This window comes from Parasteatoda tepidariorum, chromosome 10 (genome assembly GCF_043381705.1).
Source record: "Parasteatoda tepidariorum isolate YZ-2023 chromosome 10, CAS_Ptep_4.0, whole genome shotgun sequence".
Taxonomy (NCBI): domain Eukaryota; kingdom Metazoa; phylum Arthropoda; class Arachnida; order Araneae; family Theridiidae; genus Parasteatoda; species Parasteatoda tepidariorum.
This window is the reverse complement of record NC_092213.1, coordinates 48,500,389-48,524,345: the sequence shown is the minus strand read 5'-3', so window position 1 is coordinate 48,524,345 and position 23,957 is coordinate 48,500,389. Positions and strand designations below refer to the sequence as shown.

The 23,957-nt window shown below is 30.5% G+C and overlaps 1 protein-coding gene and 1 long non-coding RNA gene across 3 annotated transcripts in view; both read right to left on the bottom strand.

Annotated features, from left to right (window-relative positions):
• The window catches only part of LOC107447619 (trans-acting T-cell-specific transcription factor GATA-3-like), a 44,278-nt gene extending 34,560 nt beyond the window's left edge, over nt 1–9,718 (bottom strand). For both annotated transcript variants that reach the window (XM_021146769.3, XM_071186543.1), the window contains exon 1: nt 9,599–9,718. The gene's annotated coding sequence lies outside the window, so the exon portion shown is untranslated. The remainder of the gene's footprint in view (nt 1–9,598) is intronic.
• Nucleotides 9,719–17,978: 8,260 nt separating this feature from the next.
• Nucleotides 17,979–23,894, bottom strand: LOC139426929 (uncharacterized). The gene is made up of 2 exons (XR_011638053.1): nt 23,568–23,894; nt 17,979–18,209 (listed from the first exon to the last, which is right to left on the bottom strand). It is a non-coding gene; the product is annotated as an uncharacterized lncRNA (long non-coding RNA).
• Between the last annotated feature and the right edge of the window lie 63 nt (nt 23,895–23,957).

Below are 23,957 nucleotides of genomic sequence, written 5' to 3'. Positions count from 1 at the left end.
ATGTTTCAACAAACTTCCGAAGGGAATTAGGACACATCATCAGGATTGAAAATGCGCAGGATTCCATGCCCGGAAAAGTCGTACATTGGCTGTTGCGCTTCCCTGTGATGACCTGTTCATTATAGGGAAGTTCATTATAAGGAAGTTCATTATAGGGAAGTATGCTTAGAGACGTACGAGGAAGATTCCGGGCATGGGATCCTACGCAAACTGAGCCCATATCCAAGAGGTCGTTTTATCGAACCTCGCCAGTATGGGCAGTTGTAAGATTAGATGTAAATATGAAAATACTTCTTTTGGCGGCGTCCATCACATGTTTGACTGATTTGCATGGTGATAAACATACGACAAATATTTGTTACCTTTTTTTGTGATTTGTTTATGAATGTAGATTTTTGTAGATTTGTAAATTTCAATCAGTGATTAAAGGATAGCCTGATTGATAGGGCACTGAGCCGTGGGTTTAATACTTGCTGGCCGAGGACTCCCCGTATAGTAAATAGTGACTGATGCACGTTAAATCTGTCGAGTCTCAAAGTCCACCATGTTCCCAAAACAAATCATACTTCTGGTGGTACTGATCCCGGAGTTTCCTTGTCTTCTAGATTAGTTCAAAATTACAAGGTTACGGAGTTGAAGATTAGTATTGGTCGGCTGTTCAACGACGTATCGGCCAAAATTGGGTCAGCTGTTCAACGACAGTTATATGAAAATAACTAACTCCCAAAGAAGTTTGTCACAACATTTACGCCACCCCCTCTTATATATAACGGTTTTAAACTTGAGTATTTTAACAGAAAATGGACTAAAAATGTTATTTTGAGAAAATTTGTAGTTGTATTAGCAAAACTAATTTCAACTTGCACATTGTAAATTAAACTTGCACATTTCGATCTAAAAATGCCATTTAAAAAATAACTGTAGCTTGAAGAGAGGAAGCGATTGCAGATTTGAAGTCACCGATATGAAAGTATCTAAGATCTGTTAAAATATCTTATGCAACAGAAGAAAAAAAATGTTCCCTAGAAGTACCCTTCCCTTCTGAAGCTTTAAAAATGATTCATATTCTAGAAGAATTATTGAATCTCAAACACATCTTGAAAGCTAACAAACTAACGTCATGATGTTATTGATGATATTGAAGATTTTGATAATTCAGCAAACTTGTCATGAAATATTTTTAGGTAAATGTAAAAATAAACACGTGAATGTGTGCTAATTATGTAATTAAGAATTTACAATTAAATTTATTACAAATTTATAAGCTGTAGGTCAAGATTAAAATTTAAGATGATTTTAAGATAAGTTTATTTTTTGTAAAATATTGTATTTAATTTGATCTTACGTCACAATAATGCTTTAATCAATGCTTTTTTTTTTGAATTTTGAATAATTCAAATTTTGGTTCATTTTGCCATCCTCTTTGAATTCGAAAAGTCTACGATAACATATAGTTAAAAAAAATTCTACTTTATTTGAGAATTGAGGGATAATTTTTGTATTTTTCTCATTGTCATAGAGTTTTTTATTTTATTTTTTTATTTATTAATTAATTTTTTTTACAATTCATGGAATTTATTGATAAAAATTCTTTAAATTGTAATATGCTCTAAAATAAAGCTAAACCATTGGTAAACATTAAGATCGTTAACTTTTACGAATAAATGGTCATTATACTGCAGGAGAAATAAAATAAAAATTTTAACTTCAAATTCCCATGTCCTTTTAATAGGACGCTGCATAGTGTGGGTGAAATAAACTAAAAATTTCACGAAATCCCGTGTACTGCAGTGAGGTGATAAACCTACAATAAATTGTCTGCATTTTGATATTTTGCATTTGACACATTTATATTTTTTTACCATTTGAAACTAATGTTTTTTATTGCAAAATTTGAACAACCAATGGAGGTGATACAGAATTTATGATGAAAAGTTTCTCCAGTGGTATAGTGTCCACTTTAGTGGGGCCAGGTTGCAAATATCTTAAAAATAATAAATTTTATTTTCATCAATAACAATGATAAATAATAGTATTTAAAACGATGAGAAAAAGTATATTTTTATGTCAATTAGAAACACTGATCTTTGAGATCGGTGATTAGAAAGCGATGTACAGTGCACACACACACACACACAAAAAAAGGAAAAAAAAAAAAAAAAAAAAAAAAAAAAAAAAAAAAANAAAAAAAAAAAAAAAAAAAAAAAAAAAAAAAAAAAAAAAAAACGTCCTTGAATAACTTTGGATCTAATAACCAGATCTTCATTTTCTGAGACTCAGTCTTAATGATTCGAGCGGGTGACCTCAAATATGTCAATTAATTAGTGTAGACGTAGACGATATTTCAAGTTACGAAATCAAGCACACTCAAACGCACTTTCTCTGAATAAACAGTTTTAAATTTGTGACCCCTAAGGTAGCCTCAAACTGGGAAATACGGTCCCCATAGTTAGATCAAACTAGCAATTCAAAAGTTAATGTTATTTTATACCCCTTAATGTTAATTTGAGTTTCTGCGTATTTCGCTATATCTCGAGATTTGTAAGCGAATTGAACATTTTTTGCACACAATTACAAAATTCGTTTATCCAAGGAAAATTCCATACAAATAATACATTTTAGTAAATGTTTATTATTTTTTACAACTTCATAGAATAATTGTAGAAAAATTTTGAATTGTTAAGTATAAAAAAAAAAATTTTTTTTTTGCATCATTTTAAAGAATGTAATTTTGCATGGCGAAATACAAAATTTGAGAGAAATCGGTTGAATTGTTCCTGAGAAATCAAATTTTGAAAAAAATTACATATTTAAAATTTGATTTCTAACGAACTATTCTATTGATTTCACTCAAATTTTGTGTTTTGCCATGTAACGTTACATACTTTAAAATGACGCGAAAAATTTTATACCTTACAATTCAAAAAATTTTTCAACTATTACTTAATAAAATTGTTAAAAATAATGAATATTAACTAAAATGTATTTTTTTTTGCATGGAATTTTCTTTGGATAGGCGAATTTTAAAATTGTGTGCAAATTAATTTTTTTTATTTGCTTCAATGCATGTTCGAAAGATATGGCGAAATACGCAAAACGTAAAATTACCATTAAGGGGCCAAAACTTTGGATCGCCATCCTGAGCAATTTATGAGGAAAATATTTCCGAGATTGTGGCTACACCCTATATTTTCGGGGTCAGAAATACAAAACCGAAAAAAAAGATATGTTTATTCAGAGAAAGTAAGTTTTGTGACTGATTTCGTGGCTTAAAAATATCGTCTGCTGCACTAATTAGTAAACATATTTGAAATCACTCCCTCGAACGATTAAGTTTGAATCCTAGAATGTGAAGATCCGATCATGAGATCAAAAGTTATTGAAAATAGTCCGTTTTTTTTTTTTTTTTTCTCACTGAACGACTTGATTGCGCTTTCCAAAATTTCGAAATTCAAGGCGTGCTGAAACTTTCTCAATTATCCTTCTTTTCATATTTTTTTCTAACTTTAGAACAGGTAACTGAACGAAATTCGGGACATATATTTTTTAGTACTTTAATATTTTCCAAACAAATTCATGGGACAATTTTTATGTTATTTCATGATTTTTTAAAAAAAATTAACACAAAATTCTAATAAAATTTTTTAAATTTTTTTTTAAACATTAGTAGCGAAAAATGTTACTAAAAAAGTGAAATTTTTATTCAAATAAATCAAAAAATTTTAACACTGAAGAATTATGTTTTCAACTATATCAAAAATTAGAAACATCAATTTTTAAATTTGACTCATAAATGACCTCCTATTTAAGTGTAAATATGTATCAAAATTGTGGCGCTTTCCTCTTCAAGTTTGATTGGAAAGTAGCTTTTCAGACATGTCAAGAAGAGAAGTATTCAGGTTTGCAAAAATTTATTATTTAATTTATTTGTATTTAGCACATACTTTAGTAAATACAACTATAAAGGTATATAGATACTTATTTTCTTGGTATCCCTCGTAATTTTAGGTTTGAAGGCTCTTACAATGCAGTGATAAGTAGCATTTTTTCCTCAGGTGACATTTTAATAAAATTAACTTTTTTCCGTTTAAAATGTTTCCAGGTAAGTAGTTTGCAAGCTTCCAAAATTTCTATTGATAACAGAGAAACATTTTATCGCCTACATATAAACAATGTTTTGTTTTTTACCCCAAAAAATTTACCTAAATAATTTGTAAATGTGCCTTGCATATTACTGTGAGATTCGAAAAGTCTTTATGGTTAAAAAACAAAAAAGAAGAAAAAGATGGAATAAAATTTTCAGATGGTTTCCTAGCGCTACTAGCATTTAGAAGTAAAGATGTGATTATTTGTGAACCATCACGATAAATTGAAAAATGTAATCATTTATTAAGTCGCATTAGCAGTAAAGGAAATTATTAATTTAAACGGATCACCCTTAATAACTTTTGGCCCATTGACAGATTTTCATTCTTTAAAGTTTTATGACACTATTCCGAATGAATATCTATTAATTTGTATAATATAATTAATTTAATCGTGGCGGAATATTTTTTTTACCAACAAATTCGGTTTCCGTACAACTTATAGGTCCGAATTAAAAGCTTTATATTAGTTTACACATGGTTGCCAACTTGTACGATTAATGAGAAAAATTTTCTTAGTAACATTTATGTTTAGCTGTATAAAAAAACTAAAAAAAAAATTCTTATCTACTTTTAAAGATAGTATTTTAAACATGTATGTGGATCTAGTTAGGCACTGTGCTTTTCAGTTATTTTTTCTTTCTTTTCTTTTTTGAACTAATTTTTTAGTTTCTCCTTTCTACTTAATTTATATCTGCTCAACCAATTAGTGCTTTTCTAGCAAAAGTTCGGATTGTCATTTATGGTTATGGGATGGCCAGGTTTCCACTAAGGCCAACGTGCTTCGTTTCACCAAGATGAAAGTTAATTATGAAATATGTATGCTACTAGTTTTTATTTATTTACTTTTGAATAAAAAAAGAACCTTATCCGACCATAGTCAGGTACGGGAACATATGTATTAAGTTTAAAGCTTTCTCTTAAAACTTTCTCGTTTCATTTAAAACTTTCTCACACAAATGAATTCAAGATATTTAAATTAAAACGTATTTTACAGTTCATACTTTTCTCAAATCATTCTTTTTTTCAAAAATGTGTTACTAATATGTAAATATCAATAATTTTGATACTATAAAACGCAGATTTATTTTAATGTAAATTAATGTAATTTATTTTAATGTTCAAAATTCGATTCCTCAGAAACTATTCGACAGATTTCACTCAAATTTTGTCTCTTGCCTTATAAAATTGCATTCTTTAAAATGAAGTAAGAAATTGTGTATCTTACAATTCAAAAGTTTTTCGATTATTATAAAATAATAAATGTTAACTAAAAATTATATTTAGCATGAAACTATCTTTAGAAAAAGGAATTTTATAATTGCTCGCAGAAATTTTTCAATTCGCTTAAAAAATTCTCGATATGTAATCGAATAGATCGTGTAATGCGCAAAAATAAAAATTAACCTTAAGGGATCCAAACTTTGGACTGATCACCTGATTTTACCCTACTTCTTAGATTGCTGCTATGCTCTATATTTTAGGAGTCAGAAATCCGAATTCGTCGAAAAATAGGTATTTTAAAACAGAGAAAGTATGTTTTTGTGTCTGATTCCGTAACTTTATATCATCTACACTAATTCATTAGCATATTTGAGGTCATTCTCTCAAATCAATAAGATTGAGTGCTAGAACATGAAGTCAAAATTCTGTCAATAGATCAAAAGTTATTCAGTTTAGCCCGTTTATTTATTTTTTTGCACACTGTACATCCATTTGAAGTAGTATATAACAAAATTGATGATTATAGCAAAAGATTCCTACATTTATATATAGGAAGATAATTTAGCTGATGGTAATCCGTATATATTTGCTTTAATAACTTAAGGAATTAAGATTTAAAGAGGAAAATAAGGAGAAATGATGATAACTTTCTATATTAATATCAGACATAAATAAAAACGCCACTTTGCTCTCTTTCCTATAACTTTGTTAATTTAAAAAGCAGAAAAATGAATTTTTGCCGGTATAATGGAAAGCAAATAATTTTTAACTAGTTGTAAACAAAGAATTTTTGTATCTTAAATATAAATATTTTTAAGGTATCGTAATATCTCAATATATCAAACTTTTGCTGTATTTAAAATTTTCAAAACAACGGAATGAAATTGTGATTTAGAGAAAACATATTTGCGCTTATGGAAAGTGTATTAAAATAATACTAAACTAGTATATGTCGCAAAAATTTCCAGAAAAAAATTACGACATTAATTTTTTATATTTTCTTTACAATTTAATAGATTATTTTTATTTTAATACGTTTTTTAAGTTTTAAAGCATATTAAGTAGATTAAGTATTAATCGTTCATTTGCTAATTAAAAGGAAAGGGAATAAACCATGCAATGTACAGTGTGCCAAAAAAAATTAATCACCATGAATAACTTTTGATTTAATGATTGGATCTTCACATTCTAGGACTCTACCTTAATGGTTCATGAGGTTTGACCTCAAATATGCAAATTAGTTACTGCGGATGATGTTTTAGATTACAAAATCAGACCCAAAAAGAAACGTTCTTTCTCTGAAATAATATACCTCTTTTTTTGGATTTCTGACCCTCAAAATTAGGGGTCAGTCGCAATCTGGGAAGCATGATCCACACATTTTGGGCAGGAGAGAGATCCAAAATTTAGACCCCTTAATGTTAATTTCGCTTTTTGCGTGTTTCGCCATATTTCAAGAATTTTTTAAGCGAATTGAAAAATTTATGCACACAATTACAACATTCGTTTGTTCAAAAATAATTCAATAAAAAATTAAATTTTAGTAAATATTTATAATTTTTTATTATTTAATTTATTAATAGTCGAAAAAAATTTGAATTTTTAGCTATACAATTTTTTACATCATTTTAAAGTACGTAAATTTACAAGGCAAAATACAAAATTTGAGCAAAATCGATCCAATAATTCCTAATAAGCCGAATTTTAAAGAAGTCATTTATATAAAATTCAATTTCTCAAAAAACTATTAAACCGATTTCTCTCGAATTTTGTATTTTGTCATGCAAAATTATGGAACAAATTATCTACCTTACAATTCAAAATTTTTTATGCCATTATTAAATAAAATATTAAAAAATAATAGATACTAACTAGACTAGATAATAGATTACTAAAATTTAGTTTTTGTGTGGAATTATCTTTGCATAGGCGAATTTTATAACTGTGTGCAAAAATTTTATGATTGCTTGCAAAAAATATTCAGTTAAAAAGTTCGAGATATGGCGAAATACACAAAAAGTAAAATTAACAATAAGGGGTCCAAACTTTGGATCCCCCTCCTGATTAAACTATGCCGACCATATTTCCCAGATTGCGGCTACCCCTATATTGCGAAGGTCAAAAATCAGATTCCGTTGAAAAAAGGCTGTAAGAGAAAGTGCGTCTTTGTGTCTCATTTCGCAACTTAAAGTATCATCTACACCAATTAATTAGCATATTTGAGATCACCCTCCTCGAATCATTAAGATTGAATCTTAGAACGTGAAGATCCGATGATTATATCAAAAGTTATTCTAGTTTATCCGTTTTCAGGCACATTGTATATCTACAAAGCAGAAAAACATTAATTCTTAATGATTATGCGGTATTATTTTTTCTTTTCCATTTCATGGAAAATTCTTGCCAAATAAATAAATAAAATTTACAATATAAAAAAATAAGGCAAATCGAGAGCAGTATACGAATTACATAGGGATTCGAACCCAAGTTATATCAATGGTAAGTGAGCGCTAAATCATTCTGCTAATTCTTAAACTGTTCTACCGTAAAGTGGTCGACTTGGCGGGCAGGTCGTTGGATCATCCTCAGGGATGTTTCCCAGACTGTCGCCAATATCCCATTGTGCAGCTCTAGTGTAACGTAAATCAACTACAACAACAACAGCTAATTTTTTTTTTTTTTAAATTAAAAAAAAATTAAAAAACATTTTTTCCCAATAAGTAGGAAAATTATTTCTCTTGGTTTAGCACATGCATTTTTAACCAAAGAATAACTGAGCACCACCTTATTATAGCTCATAAGACAACTTGGTAGGTATAGGTGTTACAAGTAGTCTATTTTAATATTTTAGCTCATATCTGAGTAGTTATAATTAAATTTATTAGCATACGTGAATATATACACTATACTAAGAGCAAATTTTTAAAAAAAATGAGAAGAAAAAAACTTGATACTTTATTTCTTTACTTTATTTCTTCAAAATAATTTAAGAATGGAATTTTTAACGTTAAACGGTGTGATATTTTTCAAAATTATTTTCTTCATTGAATGTAGAGAAAGCGTGCATACATTATAATCAGTCCCAAAAAGTGTGGTCACGCGAGGACGATGGGGTCAGAACTGTCTTCTTGTCTCCCTCTATTCCATAAGGGTGTTGAATAATTTTCCATATGGACACAAACAGAAGACTTGACTCTCAGAATTTTCTGAGAAAAAGATTGATCAGGAAGTTGGTGGTAAATTCTTAGTTAAAAGAACACCTTCTCGCATGCTCTTAATATTTATTCTCATTTACAAATAAATAAATGAATAAATTAAAGTTTTTAAGATTATAATTATGTCTCTCTGCAAAACAGTAGCCTTTTTCGAACATTTTTTTATGTTCGCCCCAATGGGGGAGTGGGAAGAAAACGATGCCCGACAGGGGTGCAATAGCTTGGTATATAATATAACTACTCCACGAGACAACAATTGTATAGTATTACAACTGTATAGTGTACTACTCCACGAGTATACAATGTAACTACTACATGAGGGAACCCGAAGAGAAAAGGTAAAAAATCCTTGTTATTAAGGGGAAAAAAAATTCTTTAACTTTTTATTTTTTTAATAAATTTGGGGTTAAATTTATTTACTCAGAATTTAAAACGCATCTAATATTGTTTTTTGTATTATTTAGTAAATAAGTTATAAGAAACGGTTGCAAATAATTATTAAAACAAACAATAAGACCTGTTAAATAAACAAAAACCATAATAAAATCAAATTTCATGCTACTGCTATTACATAAAATAAAATATGTAGTCAATTTACGTCATCTTTGATACACAAATAATACATAATTTCGAAACAACTTTCAAATAAATTTTACTCATGAAGAATAAGAAAACAATGCATCTTTTTCTAAAGATTTTTTTAAGAGACTTCAGGAACTAATTGTGTTTTCTCTTTAAATGTGACATTTTAATTCCAAACCCATTTAATCCAAGCGATCAAGTTAAGTAATAAAAATAATTAAATAACTTTGAATAAAATAAACATCATTTCAAATACATATAAATAAATAGACGGCTGTATCTAAACATTTGAAAAACATAAAGAGCTGCAAGATGTTAATTATGTGCTTCATATACTGATTATTCTTTAAATGTGACATTTTATTATCAAAAATCTTTGGTCCAAGTCATCAAGATAAACAATAGAGATAATAAATGAAAAAATAATCATACCCTATATATAAAACCACTTCGACAACAGAAGATATTGATCAAACAGCCTTATTACTTTTAATTTAAAGATAAGCTTTATCTTGAATCGTTTTCTTCGGCATCCTTGGAGATTCAAAGCGATAAACGAAGTCAGAAAAAAAAATGCATCTCCAAGGCATTTGTCCAATGAAACATAAGGATCCAGCTCTTTTTTTCTCTGTGGGATGTGCCTAGCACCTTTATTGGTGGTTGTTCAAAATGTGGGCGGTCTTAAGTCACCACAGATATGCAAAGTTTATCTCAGTATAATCCCTGATTGGAAGCGATAAGAAAACTGATATCATCAGCCACATGTTCTAGTTAGAAGGAAATCTTCATATAGTTTTGAGAAACTTAAAGAAATAGGGAAGGGGTAAAAAAAAAAAAAATGCGAAGTGTTCTGTTGTGAAAAAAATAGGAAGAACTATGTTAGAGTTCGCAAACCATGAAACAAGACCCCCTAGGGGGAAGTGCATTTATTCAGGATAATCAACCATTTATTGTCGACATTTATTTACAAGTTCCAAATTGAAAAGATTGAAAATATAATAAATGGTAGTAATACATTGCGGTTCAAACATAAGGACGATCCTGTCTCTTAAAAAGCAAACGATAACGTAATTTTCTAAACATTGTATTGGTTTTTATTTAGGCAATCACTTCTATAACATATTTTAAAAGTAAATGTTACTTATACCTCAGAAATTCTAATTAAATATTTAAAATATTTATCATGCATTTTGGCACATAAATACATTTAACGACACTATTACCTTTTATTAAAATTTCCAAAACAGACTTAATTTACAGCAAATGTTAATTTCATTCTCCAAAAATATCGTTTTCATTTATCTTTCTTCTAAAAAAAAAAGGTTTTTTACCGTCCGAGATTTAGTTTTAAAAATGCCGCAGAGAATTGGATAGCTGCAAGTGAAGTCATTGTAGGTAAATCGTGGCATTTGTAGATTCAGAGACCAATAAGAATCGACGTTTCTCCTGACGTTGCTTAGCAATCAAATCAAATGAAATCTGATTTAAATCTCATGGTCAGGTATAATCATTTCACTTGTACTCGACTTGCATCAAGTACCCAATTGAAAATATATATATAAGTTCAAAATGAAGATAAAGCAAAGGAAAATTACAGACATATGGAGAAAAAAATAATGGGGGGGGGGATAACAATTAAAAAAAAAATTAAGGGAAGAAGAAAAAAAAAAGATAATTTTTTTTTATAAAATCCGGAAAATAAAAGATATAATCTTTTTACGCGATCCCACACGATTATATCCGCAAAAAATATATCCATAATATATATATGGATTTGTTAAAAAAAAGAGGAGCCAAACCCAAAATAACTCCACGCAATAAAATGCATATCATTCAATCGCAATAAAATGCATATCGCTTCTCTGAAAGAAATGTTTACTCTGCAAATTGCTAGTGAGTATGATAAAAATATTTCTTAGTTAAAACTGTTTTAAGAATTTTTAATCTATGTGATTTCACTAGATTTATAAAAACCGAAAACCGCATTTAGCAAAACATCATAAAATCGTACATAAAGTAGCTGTTATTAAATGGATACCGGATAATATCAATTCGAAAAGAATAATATTTTCCGAGGAAAAACTCTTTAATTTATACGGACGGTTCTAGTGACTACTGGCATAACGTACGTAGAGGAAAAAACGTGGTTTTAGTCCTCATTTAAAAGGAGGTTCTGTTTTTTGCTCTGTGATGAAATTTCTGCATGTGGAAAAACTGATTTCATCCTGATTCCAATAAAACTATGAACTCTGAAATGTAAGTCGAATCATAAGAATTAGAACAGTATCTGTTGGCATTCAGTTATTCCTTAGGAGGTTTAAACTGTATTATCCAGCAACACCATCTTCTCACACTTCTAAAGGTTTCAAAAAAGTAATCACGGTTACAGCTACTGGTTGGGATTCGTTCTACTCATTTAATCCCTTCAGGACCAGCAGAATGAAAAATAAGCCCTTCCATAGGTCCACATACTCCGAAAGTATACCCAACGTATACTTTCAGAGCCAGACTTAGATTAATTGGAGACCGAGCCAAAAACGTTGTCGTGGGGAGGGGGGGGCATTCTGCTTCACTACTTTAGTAATGAAGAATGGAACTTTATGGAGGTATTTAAAGTTTTCACCTCAATATAGATAACAAGAAAATGGAATAGAACATAAAATAGCTATTAAGTCCCTACCCTCCAATGGTCAGACAAAATATCGTTCTGTCCATTTTATTGATTTTCTGACAATTCTATGCCCATCATGCCGAATGGAGTTTTTTGATTTTGTCATCTAACTACGAAAAATTCATATCTTTGCTGACAGTAGGGCTGAATTCAGTTAAATTTTCGCAATTACGATGGCTTTATTATTAAGCCAATCAGAAGCCCGTATTTTTGTAAACATATCGCATTTTGCGATATGCAAAAATACAGGCTTTTGATTGGCAAAATTTGTCTATCGCAATTGAGACAAATTTAGCTGAATTCCGCACTAGAAAGCCATGGATTTACGAAATATAGATTTTTTGGTGTTCATACGATAGATTAATGAAGAAACTAACATAAAACTGATGGATTTCACACTATACTGATATTTCGTTTAAAAAAAAGTTCATTAAAGAAGGAAACCTAAAATAAACTTTCTATTCTATTCAGGGGCCCCCTCTGATGTGGGGGCCCGGGGCAACTGCCCCGTATGCCCCTGACTTAGTTAGGCTCTGTATACTTTACATTCTCCATCTCCTAACTAATTTGAGAGCACTGTATAAAGATCATGTCCGTATGATCTTGGGCTGTTAGAATCAGAAAAGCTGGTTTTGTCTCGCTTTGTATATATTTTGCAGTGGGCCACGAAGAGTGTATCCGTAATCGTACAGTATGACCCAAATAAAACGAAACCCAGAAAAACGAAACATGGAAGACTGAGAAATGGAATTTTTATGGTGTACATATTGCATGAAATGTTAAAAATGACCTCCATTAAAATTTTTACAAGCATTCGCATGCTAAAAGAAATTATCGAAGACCTAAACCAACATTTGTTGGAAAACGTTTTTGGCCTTTTCTTCAATTTTCGCTCTTAGTTTGGAGATGGTTGTCGGGCAATCTGCGTAAGCAACTATTTTTAAACATTCCCATGGAAAATAGTCTGGAGATGAAAAGTCAGGACTTCAGGGTGGCCACTGTGCACTGCAACTGTAATATTTTAACTATTGCAACTATTATATAGTGCAACTATATTATTTTTAAAATGCTCATTAAACATTAGATTATTTTTAATATTAGTGACCCGGCATATTTTTTGTTTGTTTGATTCACAAATTTTAAACACAATAAAATATTTTGATAAAATTTATTTTACTGGTGCACTTTTATATGTTAATTAAAAAAATTAACCATTGTTTAAAAATTTAAAGTCATATTTGAAATTAATACCTCTGTCTATATATTTATGAACGACAGTGTATAATAATTAAATTTACTTAAAAGATAAAAAAAATATCGATATTCACCATATTATACCAATAGGGTAAAAATATAAGGTGTTTCTTAAAGAAGAGCTTAATATACATTTTTAGAATCCTTGTCAAAACTAAAGTCGAAAAAGTATATTGAAGGGTTGCTAGTTAATATTTAAGAGATGAAATACAAAAAACTCTATTGAAATCCGACAAAGCCTCTTTGAAGGCGTACGAACAGAAAATCAAAATCTAACTTGGAAGTAATCCTTTGAATATGCTTCATATTAAAAAAGTAAAGAGTCAACTGTTAAGAAAAGAAGAAAAAAAATTCAAGAAATATAAAGACATTCCAAGAAATATAAAAAACGAATTTTTAAATAAGGCTTGTTTTGTCCGACACCAGCTAAAATGAGAGCATATACTTATCGCTAATTTAAAGATAGACAATTTGAGAATTTTCTGTATTTTTTTGCAGGGAGGAAATCGTTTGAAACTTGCTTTATTCAAGTGAGAGTCAATTTGAAAGAAAATACAATAATATGCTTACAAATATAAAACGAGAGTTTTTAAATAAGGCTTGTTTTGTCCGACACAGGCTAAAATGAGAGCATATATATATGTAATTTAGAGACGGACAGTTTGCGAATTTTCTGTATTTTTTTTGCAACCAGGAAATTGTTCGAAACTTGCTTTATTTTAGCAAGTGAGCATCAATTTAGAAGAAAATACGAACAGAAATATAAAACGAAATTTTTTAAATAAGGCTTGTTTTATCGGACAAACGCTGAAAGGAGAGCATATGTATCGCCTGTAATTTTTGCAACGAGGAAATCGTTTGAAACTTGCTTTATTTTAACAAGTGAGCGTCAGTTTGGAAGAAAATATAAAACTATGCCAAGAAATATAAATAGAAAATCTTCAAAAAAGGGTTTGTTTAGTCTGAAATAAGCTGCACTGAGAGCTTATGTACATCAGTATGGACTTGAACTTTGATAGTCGCAAACACGGAAAATAGAATTTTTCAAAAATTTATTTGAAAAATAAAATATTAGCTCACTTTTCGAAAAGTGTTGCTAAGTATACCATTTTCACAGCTCTGAAAAAAAAAGTTATACTAGTTTTGAGGAATTATTAAACTGATTTTTAACGTATATCTTATTCCAGTTCAAACTTTTCCTCGCAACTCCTTCAAACTTGGCAACCTTGTGGTAGCTTCAGAGTAGCTGCGCTTAAATTTTAAAATTAGAATAATTATGCAAGAAATAATTTCAATACTTGAAATTGGCGACCCAAATGGAAAGAAGAGAATTTACGATAGTTCCCTAATATGCTGCGCCCTCATTGTAGCTGAGGGACTCAAGCAGAAACAATCTAACGCATACGTAGATTGTGTGCTCATGACAGTTAGAAAACCGAATCCTTCTGTTAAGCTGCAGTAGTATTTATGGGGGAGTTTATAGGAAAAAAAGAACCGTTGTCGAATTTGTTAAGTACGTTGTTGAAGAGCATTATTTTTAGTATCAAACGCTAGAGAATATTTTGTTACGTTATATATATATAATTATAAATCTGCTTAAAAACAACCATGGCCCAAGATAATAACAAATAGAGCTTAGGTATTCAATATGTTCTTTCATTATCCTAACTAAGGAGACTTTTTCTGGATTTTACAAGTTGTTAAAACATTTTTAATTTTTGAGATAACACTGCTGTGCTTCTTAATTTTGCAAATTCAACCGATTCCTAATGATTTACACAGGTTATATGTGCATTAGACATAATAATAGTGGACATAATTACTATTTGTATTCCAAACTTAATTTCTAAAAAGAGTGTCTTATATTAGGGATTTTTCTTAAACATTTGAAATCACTTTAAAATATCAAGCAGTAGGGCATTTCTCTTCTTTTTTTCTTCTTCCTTTTCAGTAGAAAAGAGTTTTTCTAAATATTTTGTATTTTAGCTATTCTAATATACTAAAATACAAAACGCAAACAAAAACCGTATGTTTGAAATCAATATCACATGTGTTAGATAAATAAATAATTCCAATAAACTTGAAGCGGTAAGATATTACGTGATTAAACAAACTTCATTTACAGATTATGTAACATTTGATATGTTTCAAGCTCTCAAAAATAGTTGCCCATTTTCAAGACGTGAATGACTGGTTTACGTAAATCTTGAAAATGAACACCTATTTCGCACGATAGGATTTATAAAAATTGAGGAAGAATTTTTCTTTAGTCAGGAAGAATATAACTTAGACGTTGGTTACCTGCACATTGCTTTTTGAAAATGGTGGTTTAAAATTACAGAAATGAATTTCAACCTGTCTAACGCATGAGTTATTCGCCATGGCTGACGAAGACCAGTTACTTACCGAATTGCTATTAGTTTATACAAAGTATTCTGAAATCTGACTGACATACACAAGGGGGCTGAAGACATCAAGAAGAGGAAAATCTGTCGTATAATAAGGGGTCGTGGACTACTTTGAGATGGTGAAAATCGCACAAAAACATTTGCAGGTTTTGATGGTACGCTGAAAACAATTACGAACCCGCTAACTGCAAAAAGATTTATTTGAATGTTTGTTACAAGTGTTGTTCGAAATGGCACTCGCTGACGACATTGCACAGTTTTACAATTACGTAGAAACAATCCCCTCATGCGCTCGAAGTCGAAGATGCAAGAGCATTGTAAAAGTGGTATAATACGGTCTAACCTCAACTGACCTCCTTTCGTCTCTAGATTCAGACCCAACAAGCGTTTTTCGTCTTCTCAACGAGGTTTGGTTTCAAACCCCTCTCTGCTTTTTATCATTCCTTTGAATTTGTCAACCACATTTCAAAATACTGTACACATTATTTTTGAAATCGGAAAGTGACGTGTCTTCATCCGATTTTTATTCGCAAAACAATGTGTTTTCGTCCGATTTTTATTCGCAAAACGATGTGTTTTCGTCCGATTTTTATTCGCAAAGCGTGAACGATATCTCTAATTCGCAAGCAAAATTCTAACACGGAATGAGAGCATATACTCAATGTGAGAGGTTGGCCTCTTTAAATCATGTCGTAGTGTGTGGAAGTTTCGAAAGTGGGCCACGTTGTCTGACGGGGTTTAAAATTACGCGCCATTCCTACCATATCTGAAAAAGAAAGAGCCCTGAATAATGGTGAAAGTTGCTTTGTATTGGCTGAACGATGAGCTCGTGTAGGATGAGAAACTGCTCGTCTGCCACAAAACGGCGAGTTTATACGAAATTTTTACCACAACGTACAATAAATAGAGGCAGCCGGGATTATCATGACTTTATATACCCTTAATATTAAACCTTGTATTCTTACTATTATAGATATTAAACCTTAAGGATTATAAAGCAAGCATATGGGTGACCCCCGGCCAAGTTATCTTCCATTTTTAACATTAAATTATGTGCATTGGCATACATCACAAGCTTGCCATGAACGCAATTCCATTGCCATCGTGAATTATCGTTACAACTAACTTTCATTATACATATAATGAGCAAGAAGAAAAAAACATTTTAGATAATTTTTAATTTGATCATCGGATTTTCACGTACTAGGACTCAAACTTAATAGTTCAAGGTGACATTAAATATGCTAATTAATAAAATTTGTACAGACAATATTTTAAGTTACGAAAGCAGACAGAAAATGACACAAAAATGTAATTTATTTTTAATAAATGTAAATTTATCTCAGTGAATATTTGATCCTAAAAATATAGAGGGCCGCAGCAATCTGGGAAATACGGACCCAATAGTTTGGTTCGGAAAGTGGTTCAAAGCTATCGTCAGTTTTACTTGTTGCGTATTTCGCCATATCTCGAGAACTTTTGACGAAAATGGAAAAGTTTTTGAACGCAATTTTTAATATTTATTTATTAATATTAAGATATACAATGTTCCACATCATTTCAAAGAACATAATTTTATATGGAAAAATACAAATCGTCAAAAAAGTTACGTCGTATATTTAAAATTCGATTTTTCAGAAACGATTGGAGCAATTTCTTTCAAGTTTTGTATTTCATTACATGAAATTAGATTCTTTAAAATGGTGTAAAAATTTTTATACCTTTCAATTAAAATTTTTTTTTTTACTATTATTAAATAAAATAAAAAAATTTTTTTTAAAGATAATTTTTGCATGGGATTATCTTAGGATAAACGGTTTTTATGATTGCAAAAAATTTTCAGTTAAAAAGTTCTCGAGACAAAGCGAAGTACGCAAAACTAAAATTGACCTTAAGGTGTCCAAACTTAGGACTGCTCTTCTGACCTAACTATTAGGACAATATTTCCCAGATTGCTGTTGTTGTTGTTAATTTACGTCGCACTAGAGCTGCACAATGGGCTATTGGCGACGGTCTGGGAAACATCCCGGAGGATGATCCGAAGACATGCCATCACAATTTTGATCCTCTGCGGAGGGGATGGCACCCCCGCTTCGGTAGCCCGACGACCTGCGCGCGAAGTCGAGCACTTTACGGTAGCACAGTTTAACGAGGACCAATACCGCACACCCTCGGTCCCTACGCAGACTGATCCAAGTGGTCACCCACCAGCACACTGACCGTGGCCAGTGATGCTTGACTTCGATGATCTGCTGGGAACCGTGTCCAAATGATCAGTCCACTGCGGGACTTTCCCAGATTGCGGCTACCTCCGATATTTCGAGGGTCGAAGGAATCTAAATCTGGCGAAATTTAAAACATTTTTTTTAACTTGCAAGAGTCTATAATTAAAAAAGAAAGTATCTAGAACCAAAAAAAAAAAAAAAAANAAATACAATATTGTAGCAAAAAAAAAAAAAAAAATACAAAAATCACTGAATTTGTAAAAAAACAGTTTAATAAAATAACAAAATCTCTAAAATAAAAATTTACACAAATACTAAAATAACTAACATAGAAATAAATTTAAAAGAACAATTTTTGATTTAGCACTTATTCCAATCATTCTTCGTAAGATTACACATTTGGATGACTTTTCTTTGATGAACTCAGATAACATATTTACTGCAAGATTGAGGTATCTTTCCAATGCGAACAAGGAAATGACATTCTAGAAAAAAAAACTCTCAGTACAAGTATAAGGTTTCTCGCCAGTATGAGCAGCTGGATTACTTTGATTTTATAGGAGACAAGGTAGGCTGGATCTACGAACAATTATTTTAATGGTTTTAAACATTTCTCTTGGTTTTTTCCATTTAAAAAGTTGCACAATTATAGTCCGTTCATTGGAAAGATAGACTAGATGTAAATATAAAAACAAGTCTTTTGTCGGCGTCCATCACATATTTGGCTGATTGGCATGGTGATAAGCGTACGACGAATATTTGTTACCTTTTTTGTGATTAGTTTATGAATGTAGATTCGTCAAGTTCATTCAGTGATTAAAGGGGCCGGGATAGCCTGATTGATAGGGCACTGAGCCAATCAATCGAGTCCAAGAGGTCGTGGGTTCAATAATTGCTGGCCGAAGACTCCCTGTGTAGTAAATGGTGACTGATGCACGTTAAATCTGTCAAGTCACAAAGTTCTCCATGTTCCCATAACAAATCATGCCTCTGGGGGTACTGATCCAAGAGTTTCCTTGTCTTCTATATTGGGTTCAAAATTACAAGGCTACGGAGTTAAACATTAGTAGTCGTAAACCCAAAATTGGGTCGGCTGTTCAACAACGGTTATAAAATAAAAATAAATCAGTGATTAAGATAAGTATTTTATCTTATATGTTTTTAAAAATCAATTATTTATATTCATAAAAAATTTGTTTTTGTTCATTATATTAAAATTTACAAAGAATACTTCTATTACACCTTTAATATGCTGCTACATCAGTCAATCGATAATGTTAAATTTATGAGTAAATTTTACAATACCATTTTTCTTATTTTTTTAATATTATAGGAGTTTCATTAGCAAGCACAACAATATAAAGTTAATCAGTCTGCAAGTAAGTGTTTTATAACTGTTTGAATATTTAAAAATAGAATTTTAATGTTTAATTGTATTTAGTTTATTAAAAAAATAGAGTCTTATTGTATTCTGAATCAATCAGGCATTTATAGGAAACTGAATAATCTCTTCTCTTATTCATTTTTAGCATGATAAAAATTAGAGAGAAAATCCCAAAAGTGGCAAACATCAAAATTCTGGCAACCCATTTGTTTACTTTCAGTCTATCTTTTCCGTGAGCTCACTATAGTATTTTAAATGCTATGAAAGAATCACATGCTCTAGTTAAAAAGGGGCACATTTATTTCAACAAATTGTATTTTAGCACTGCTAAATTATGTTTTTAACTCTAATACTTTACTTTATAAAATTTGTTTCTCAAGAATAGAGCAATAAATTGCAATTATTTCACTAGATTAGATCTTTAATTTAATAATTACAGTAGGGAACCGATTATCCGGAATGATCGGGACCATCGATATTCCGGATAACTGATTTTTCCGGTTTTCTGAATCGCTACAAAAAGCCGTTTTTTTATTGTTAAACCCAACTAAAAAAAAAANCCCCTCCCCAGGAAAAATTTCTGGATCCGTCCCTGCTGACGAAGATGCCAATTGACCTCCTTTATCGTCTCTAGATTCAGACCCAACATGCGTTTTTCGCGATTTTCGTCTTCTCTACGAGGTTTGGTTTGAAACCTTTCAATGACTTTTATCATCCCTTTGAATTTGATTTGTCAGCCACATTTTGGAATACTGTATATATTATTTTTGAAATTGCAAAGTGATGTGCTTTCGTCCGATTTTTATTCGCAAAGCGTGAACAATATCTCTAAAACGCAAAATTGGAACATGGAATGAATGAGAGCATATGCTCTAGGGAGGTCAGCACGTTAAATCAAGTCGTAGTGTGTGGAAGTTTGGAAAGAGGGACCGTGCTCAGGCGCCGACCGGGGTTAAAATTACGCGGCATTCCTATCATAGCTGTAAAAAGAAAGAGCCCCGAATAATGATGATAGTTGATTTGTAATGGTTGAGGGGGGGGGGCGGTTTGTGCTGTAAGTAGGCAATGAAACGATGAGCTTGTGTAGGATGAGAAACTGCTCATCTGCCACAAAACGGCGAGTTTATACACAATTTTTACCACAACGTACAATAAATAGAGGCAGATTATCAAGACTTTATATTTGTGCAGACGATATTTTAAGTTACGACACAAAAATGTAATTTATTACTAATAATTGTAAATTTATCTCAGTGGATATCTGACCCTAAAAATATAGAGGGTAGCTGCAACCTGGGAAATACGGTCCCAACAATTTGGTTAGGAAAGTGGTTCAAAGTTATTGTTAATTTTACTTTTTGCGCATTTCGTCATATCTCGACAACTTTTTACAAAAATAGAAAAGTTTTTGAACGCAATTTATAATATTTATTTATTAATATTAAGACATAAAATGTTCCACATCATTTTATGGAACATAATTTTATATGACAAAATACAAATAGCTAAAAAGTTTATGTCGTATATTTAAAATTCGATTTTTCAGGAACTATTTGACCGATTTCTCTCAAGTTTTGTACTCTATTACAGGAAATTAAATTCTTTAAAATGGTGTAAAAATTTTTATACCTTACAATTCTAATTTTTTTGTGATTATTATTAAATAAAATAAAATGTTTTTTTTTTCAAAGATAATTTTTGCATGGGATTATCTTAGGATAAACGGATTTTATGATTGCAAAAAATTTTCAGCTAAAAGGTTCTCGAGACAAAGCGAAGTACGCAAAACTAAAATTGACCTTAAGGTGCCCAAACTTAGGACTGCTCTTCTGATCTAACTATTACGACAATATTTCCAAGATTCGAAATTTAAAAACTTTTTTCAACTCAAATAGATTTTTTTAACTTGCAAGAGTCATAATTAAAAAATAAAATATCTAGAACCAAAAAAATATCAAAAAAAGACAACAACTGAATTTGTAAAACACAGTTTAATAAAATAACAAAATCTCTAAAATAAAAATTTACACAATTACTAAAATAACTAACATAGAAATAAATTTAAAAGAACAATTTTAGATTCAGCACTTTTTCCAATCATTCATTCTTTGATGAACTCAGATAACATATTTACTGCAAGAATGAGGTATCTCACCAGTGCGAACAAGGAAATGACATTCTAGAACTGTTAGCAGAAAAAAACTCTTAGTACATACATTACAAGTATAAGGTTTCTCGAAAGTATGGGAAGCTGGATTGCTTTTATTTTATAGGAGACAAGGTAGGCTGGATCTACGAACTATTATTTAAATGGTTTTAAACATTTCTCTTAGTTTTTTCCATTTAAAAAGTTGCACTATTATAGTCCGTTCATTGGAAACATAGACTAGATTAATTCAGGGGCTCTAGACTAGATGTAAACATAAAAATACGTCTTTTGGCGGCGTCCATCACATGTTTGGCTGATTGGCATGGTGATAAACGTATGATGAATATTTGTTACCTTTTTTCGTGATTAGTTTATGAATGTAGATTCGTCAAGTTCTTTTCAGTGATTAAAAGGGCCGGGATAGCCTGATTGATAGGGCACTGAGCCCATGTCCAAGAGGTCGTGGGTTCAATACTTGCTGGCCGAAGTCTCCCCGTGTAGTAAATGGTGATTAATGCACGTTAAATCTGTCAAGTCACAAAGTCCTCCATGTTCCCATAGCAAAACATACCTCGAGGGGTTCTGATCCTGGAGATTCCTTGTCATCTGTATTGGGTTCAAAATTACAAGGCTACGGAGCTAAACATTAGTAGTTGTAAACCCAAAATTGGGTCGGCTGTTCAACAACGGTTATAAAATAAAAATAAATTAGTGATTAAGATAAGTATTTCATCTTACATGCTTTTTTTAAAATTAAAAATCAGTTTTTTTAAAATTAAAAATCAATTATTTAAATTCATAAAAAAATTGACAAATATTTCATAAAAATTACTTAAAAAAGCACTTTAAATTCATCTTGAAATTAAGTAACTTTTTTATTATTAAGCAAGGTGTAAAAAATTTTATTAATAAAATTTGATAATTGTGAGGTGTAGGTACAAAAAGAATTATTAATTTTTATTTGAACATTTTAAGACATATATATTTTTCTAATCTTTAGAAATGGTTTTTAATCTTAGATGCTAAAGAATATAATACAATTACTGCATGAAATAATATTTATCTAACAATATTGTTTCTGAATACATTTTGGTTAGGTGGTCCAATGTGTTGGACCATCATACTCTGGTCTTATTGGTCCACTCTTCAAAGTTTTTTTTATAAGAGAAAATGAGTGATTTATCTTAAAAATTAAAATTATATGGTTAACTTTTTAGCAAGATAAAAAATAAAAAAGGGGGTATGAGTACAAATATGAGTTTGACAATCTCCAGTTTTATTTTTAGAAGATAAATTTTTATCACATGTACTGCAAGAATATCATTCACTGTGAAGAAGAAAGTGGCGAGTTAGATTATACTTACGAGAAAATACCTTATTACATCTAGTACAAGAATACGGTTTTTCACTAGTATGTACTTTACTGTGACCACATAGAAGAACTTTAGTTGAGAAACTCTTATCACATATACTACAAGAATAAGGTTTCTCACCTGTGTGAACACGAAAGTGGTCAGTTAGAGCTGCTTTTAAAGAAAATTTCTTATTACATATGCTACAAGAATGAGGTTTTTCCCCAGTGTGAACAAGAAAATGATATTTTAGAGTTGCCAGCCGAGAAAAACTTTTTTTACATATACTACAAGTAAAAGGTTTCTCACTAGTATGAACCACACTATGAGCAGTTAGATTACTTTTTGAGGAAAATTTTTTATTACATACGCTGCAGCGGTTTTTGCAAGCATGAACCATTTTGTGTTGAGTTAATGCATGTTTCTCTGAAAAGCTTTCATTACAAAGGCTACAATAATAAGGTTTATCTGTATGACTATGACGGTGAGCAATTAGAGTTTTCTGCCAAGAAAAGCTCTTCAGACATACACTACAAGTATAAGGTTTATCACCAGTATGAACTACACTATGAGCAGTTAGTTTACTTTTCCTTGAAAATCTCTTATTACACATACAACAAAAATAAGGTTTTTCACCAGTATGAGTTCGATTGTGAGTAGCAAAATATTCTTCTCTGGACAAATTTCGATTGCATATTTTACAAGAATAAAGATTCTCATCGATTTCAACAATATTAAAATTAGTAAAGTCAGTATTTGTTGGAAGACTCATATTGCATATAATATCACCTTGGTTTAAAGTTTGCTTAGTTAAAATAATTTAATAAAAACATATCATGAATCTAACGAGTTTAAAGAATAAGAATTTAATTATAGGGAATATTCCGGTATCGCAATCTACTTTAAAATAATAGCTAGGAAACTAAAAATTAATCACAGAAGAACTCGAAGGGTATACCTCGTAGCCACTCCGGGCAAACCTCTAAATGTTTATTTTTAAATTAATTTGCAAGTTTAAAATCTATTTTAAATGAAGATTCTCTTTAATAACTCAAAAAATCTATTATGTTAGTTATTTTTTAACGATGAATGTTTCATAATTAGGTAAACACTGCCAGTATAATTTCGTTCATAATGCGTGTTTGGTTTTCTATTTCTGTCCGTCTTTCGGTTGATAAGTAAAAATATTTGCTGATTTACCACCATAAAAATTAGGAAATTTTTTTTTCACCCAGTTACTTATGTGGCTTAAATTGTTATGATAAGCTGCAAACTAAACTTTTGGTTTTCAAGAAATGTTATTAAATTTAGTTTTTAAACACGAATAGTGCCTTTTTTCAAGCTTAGG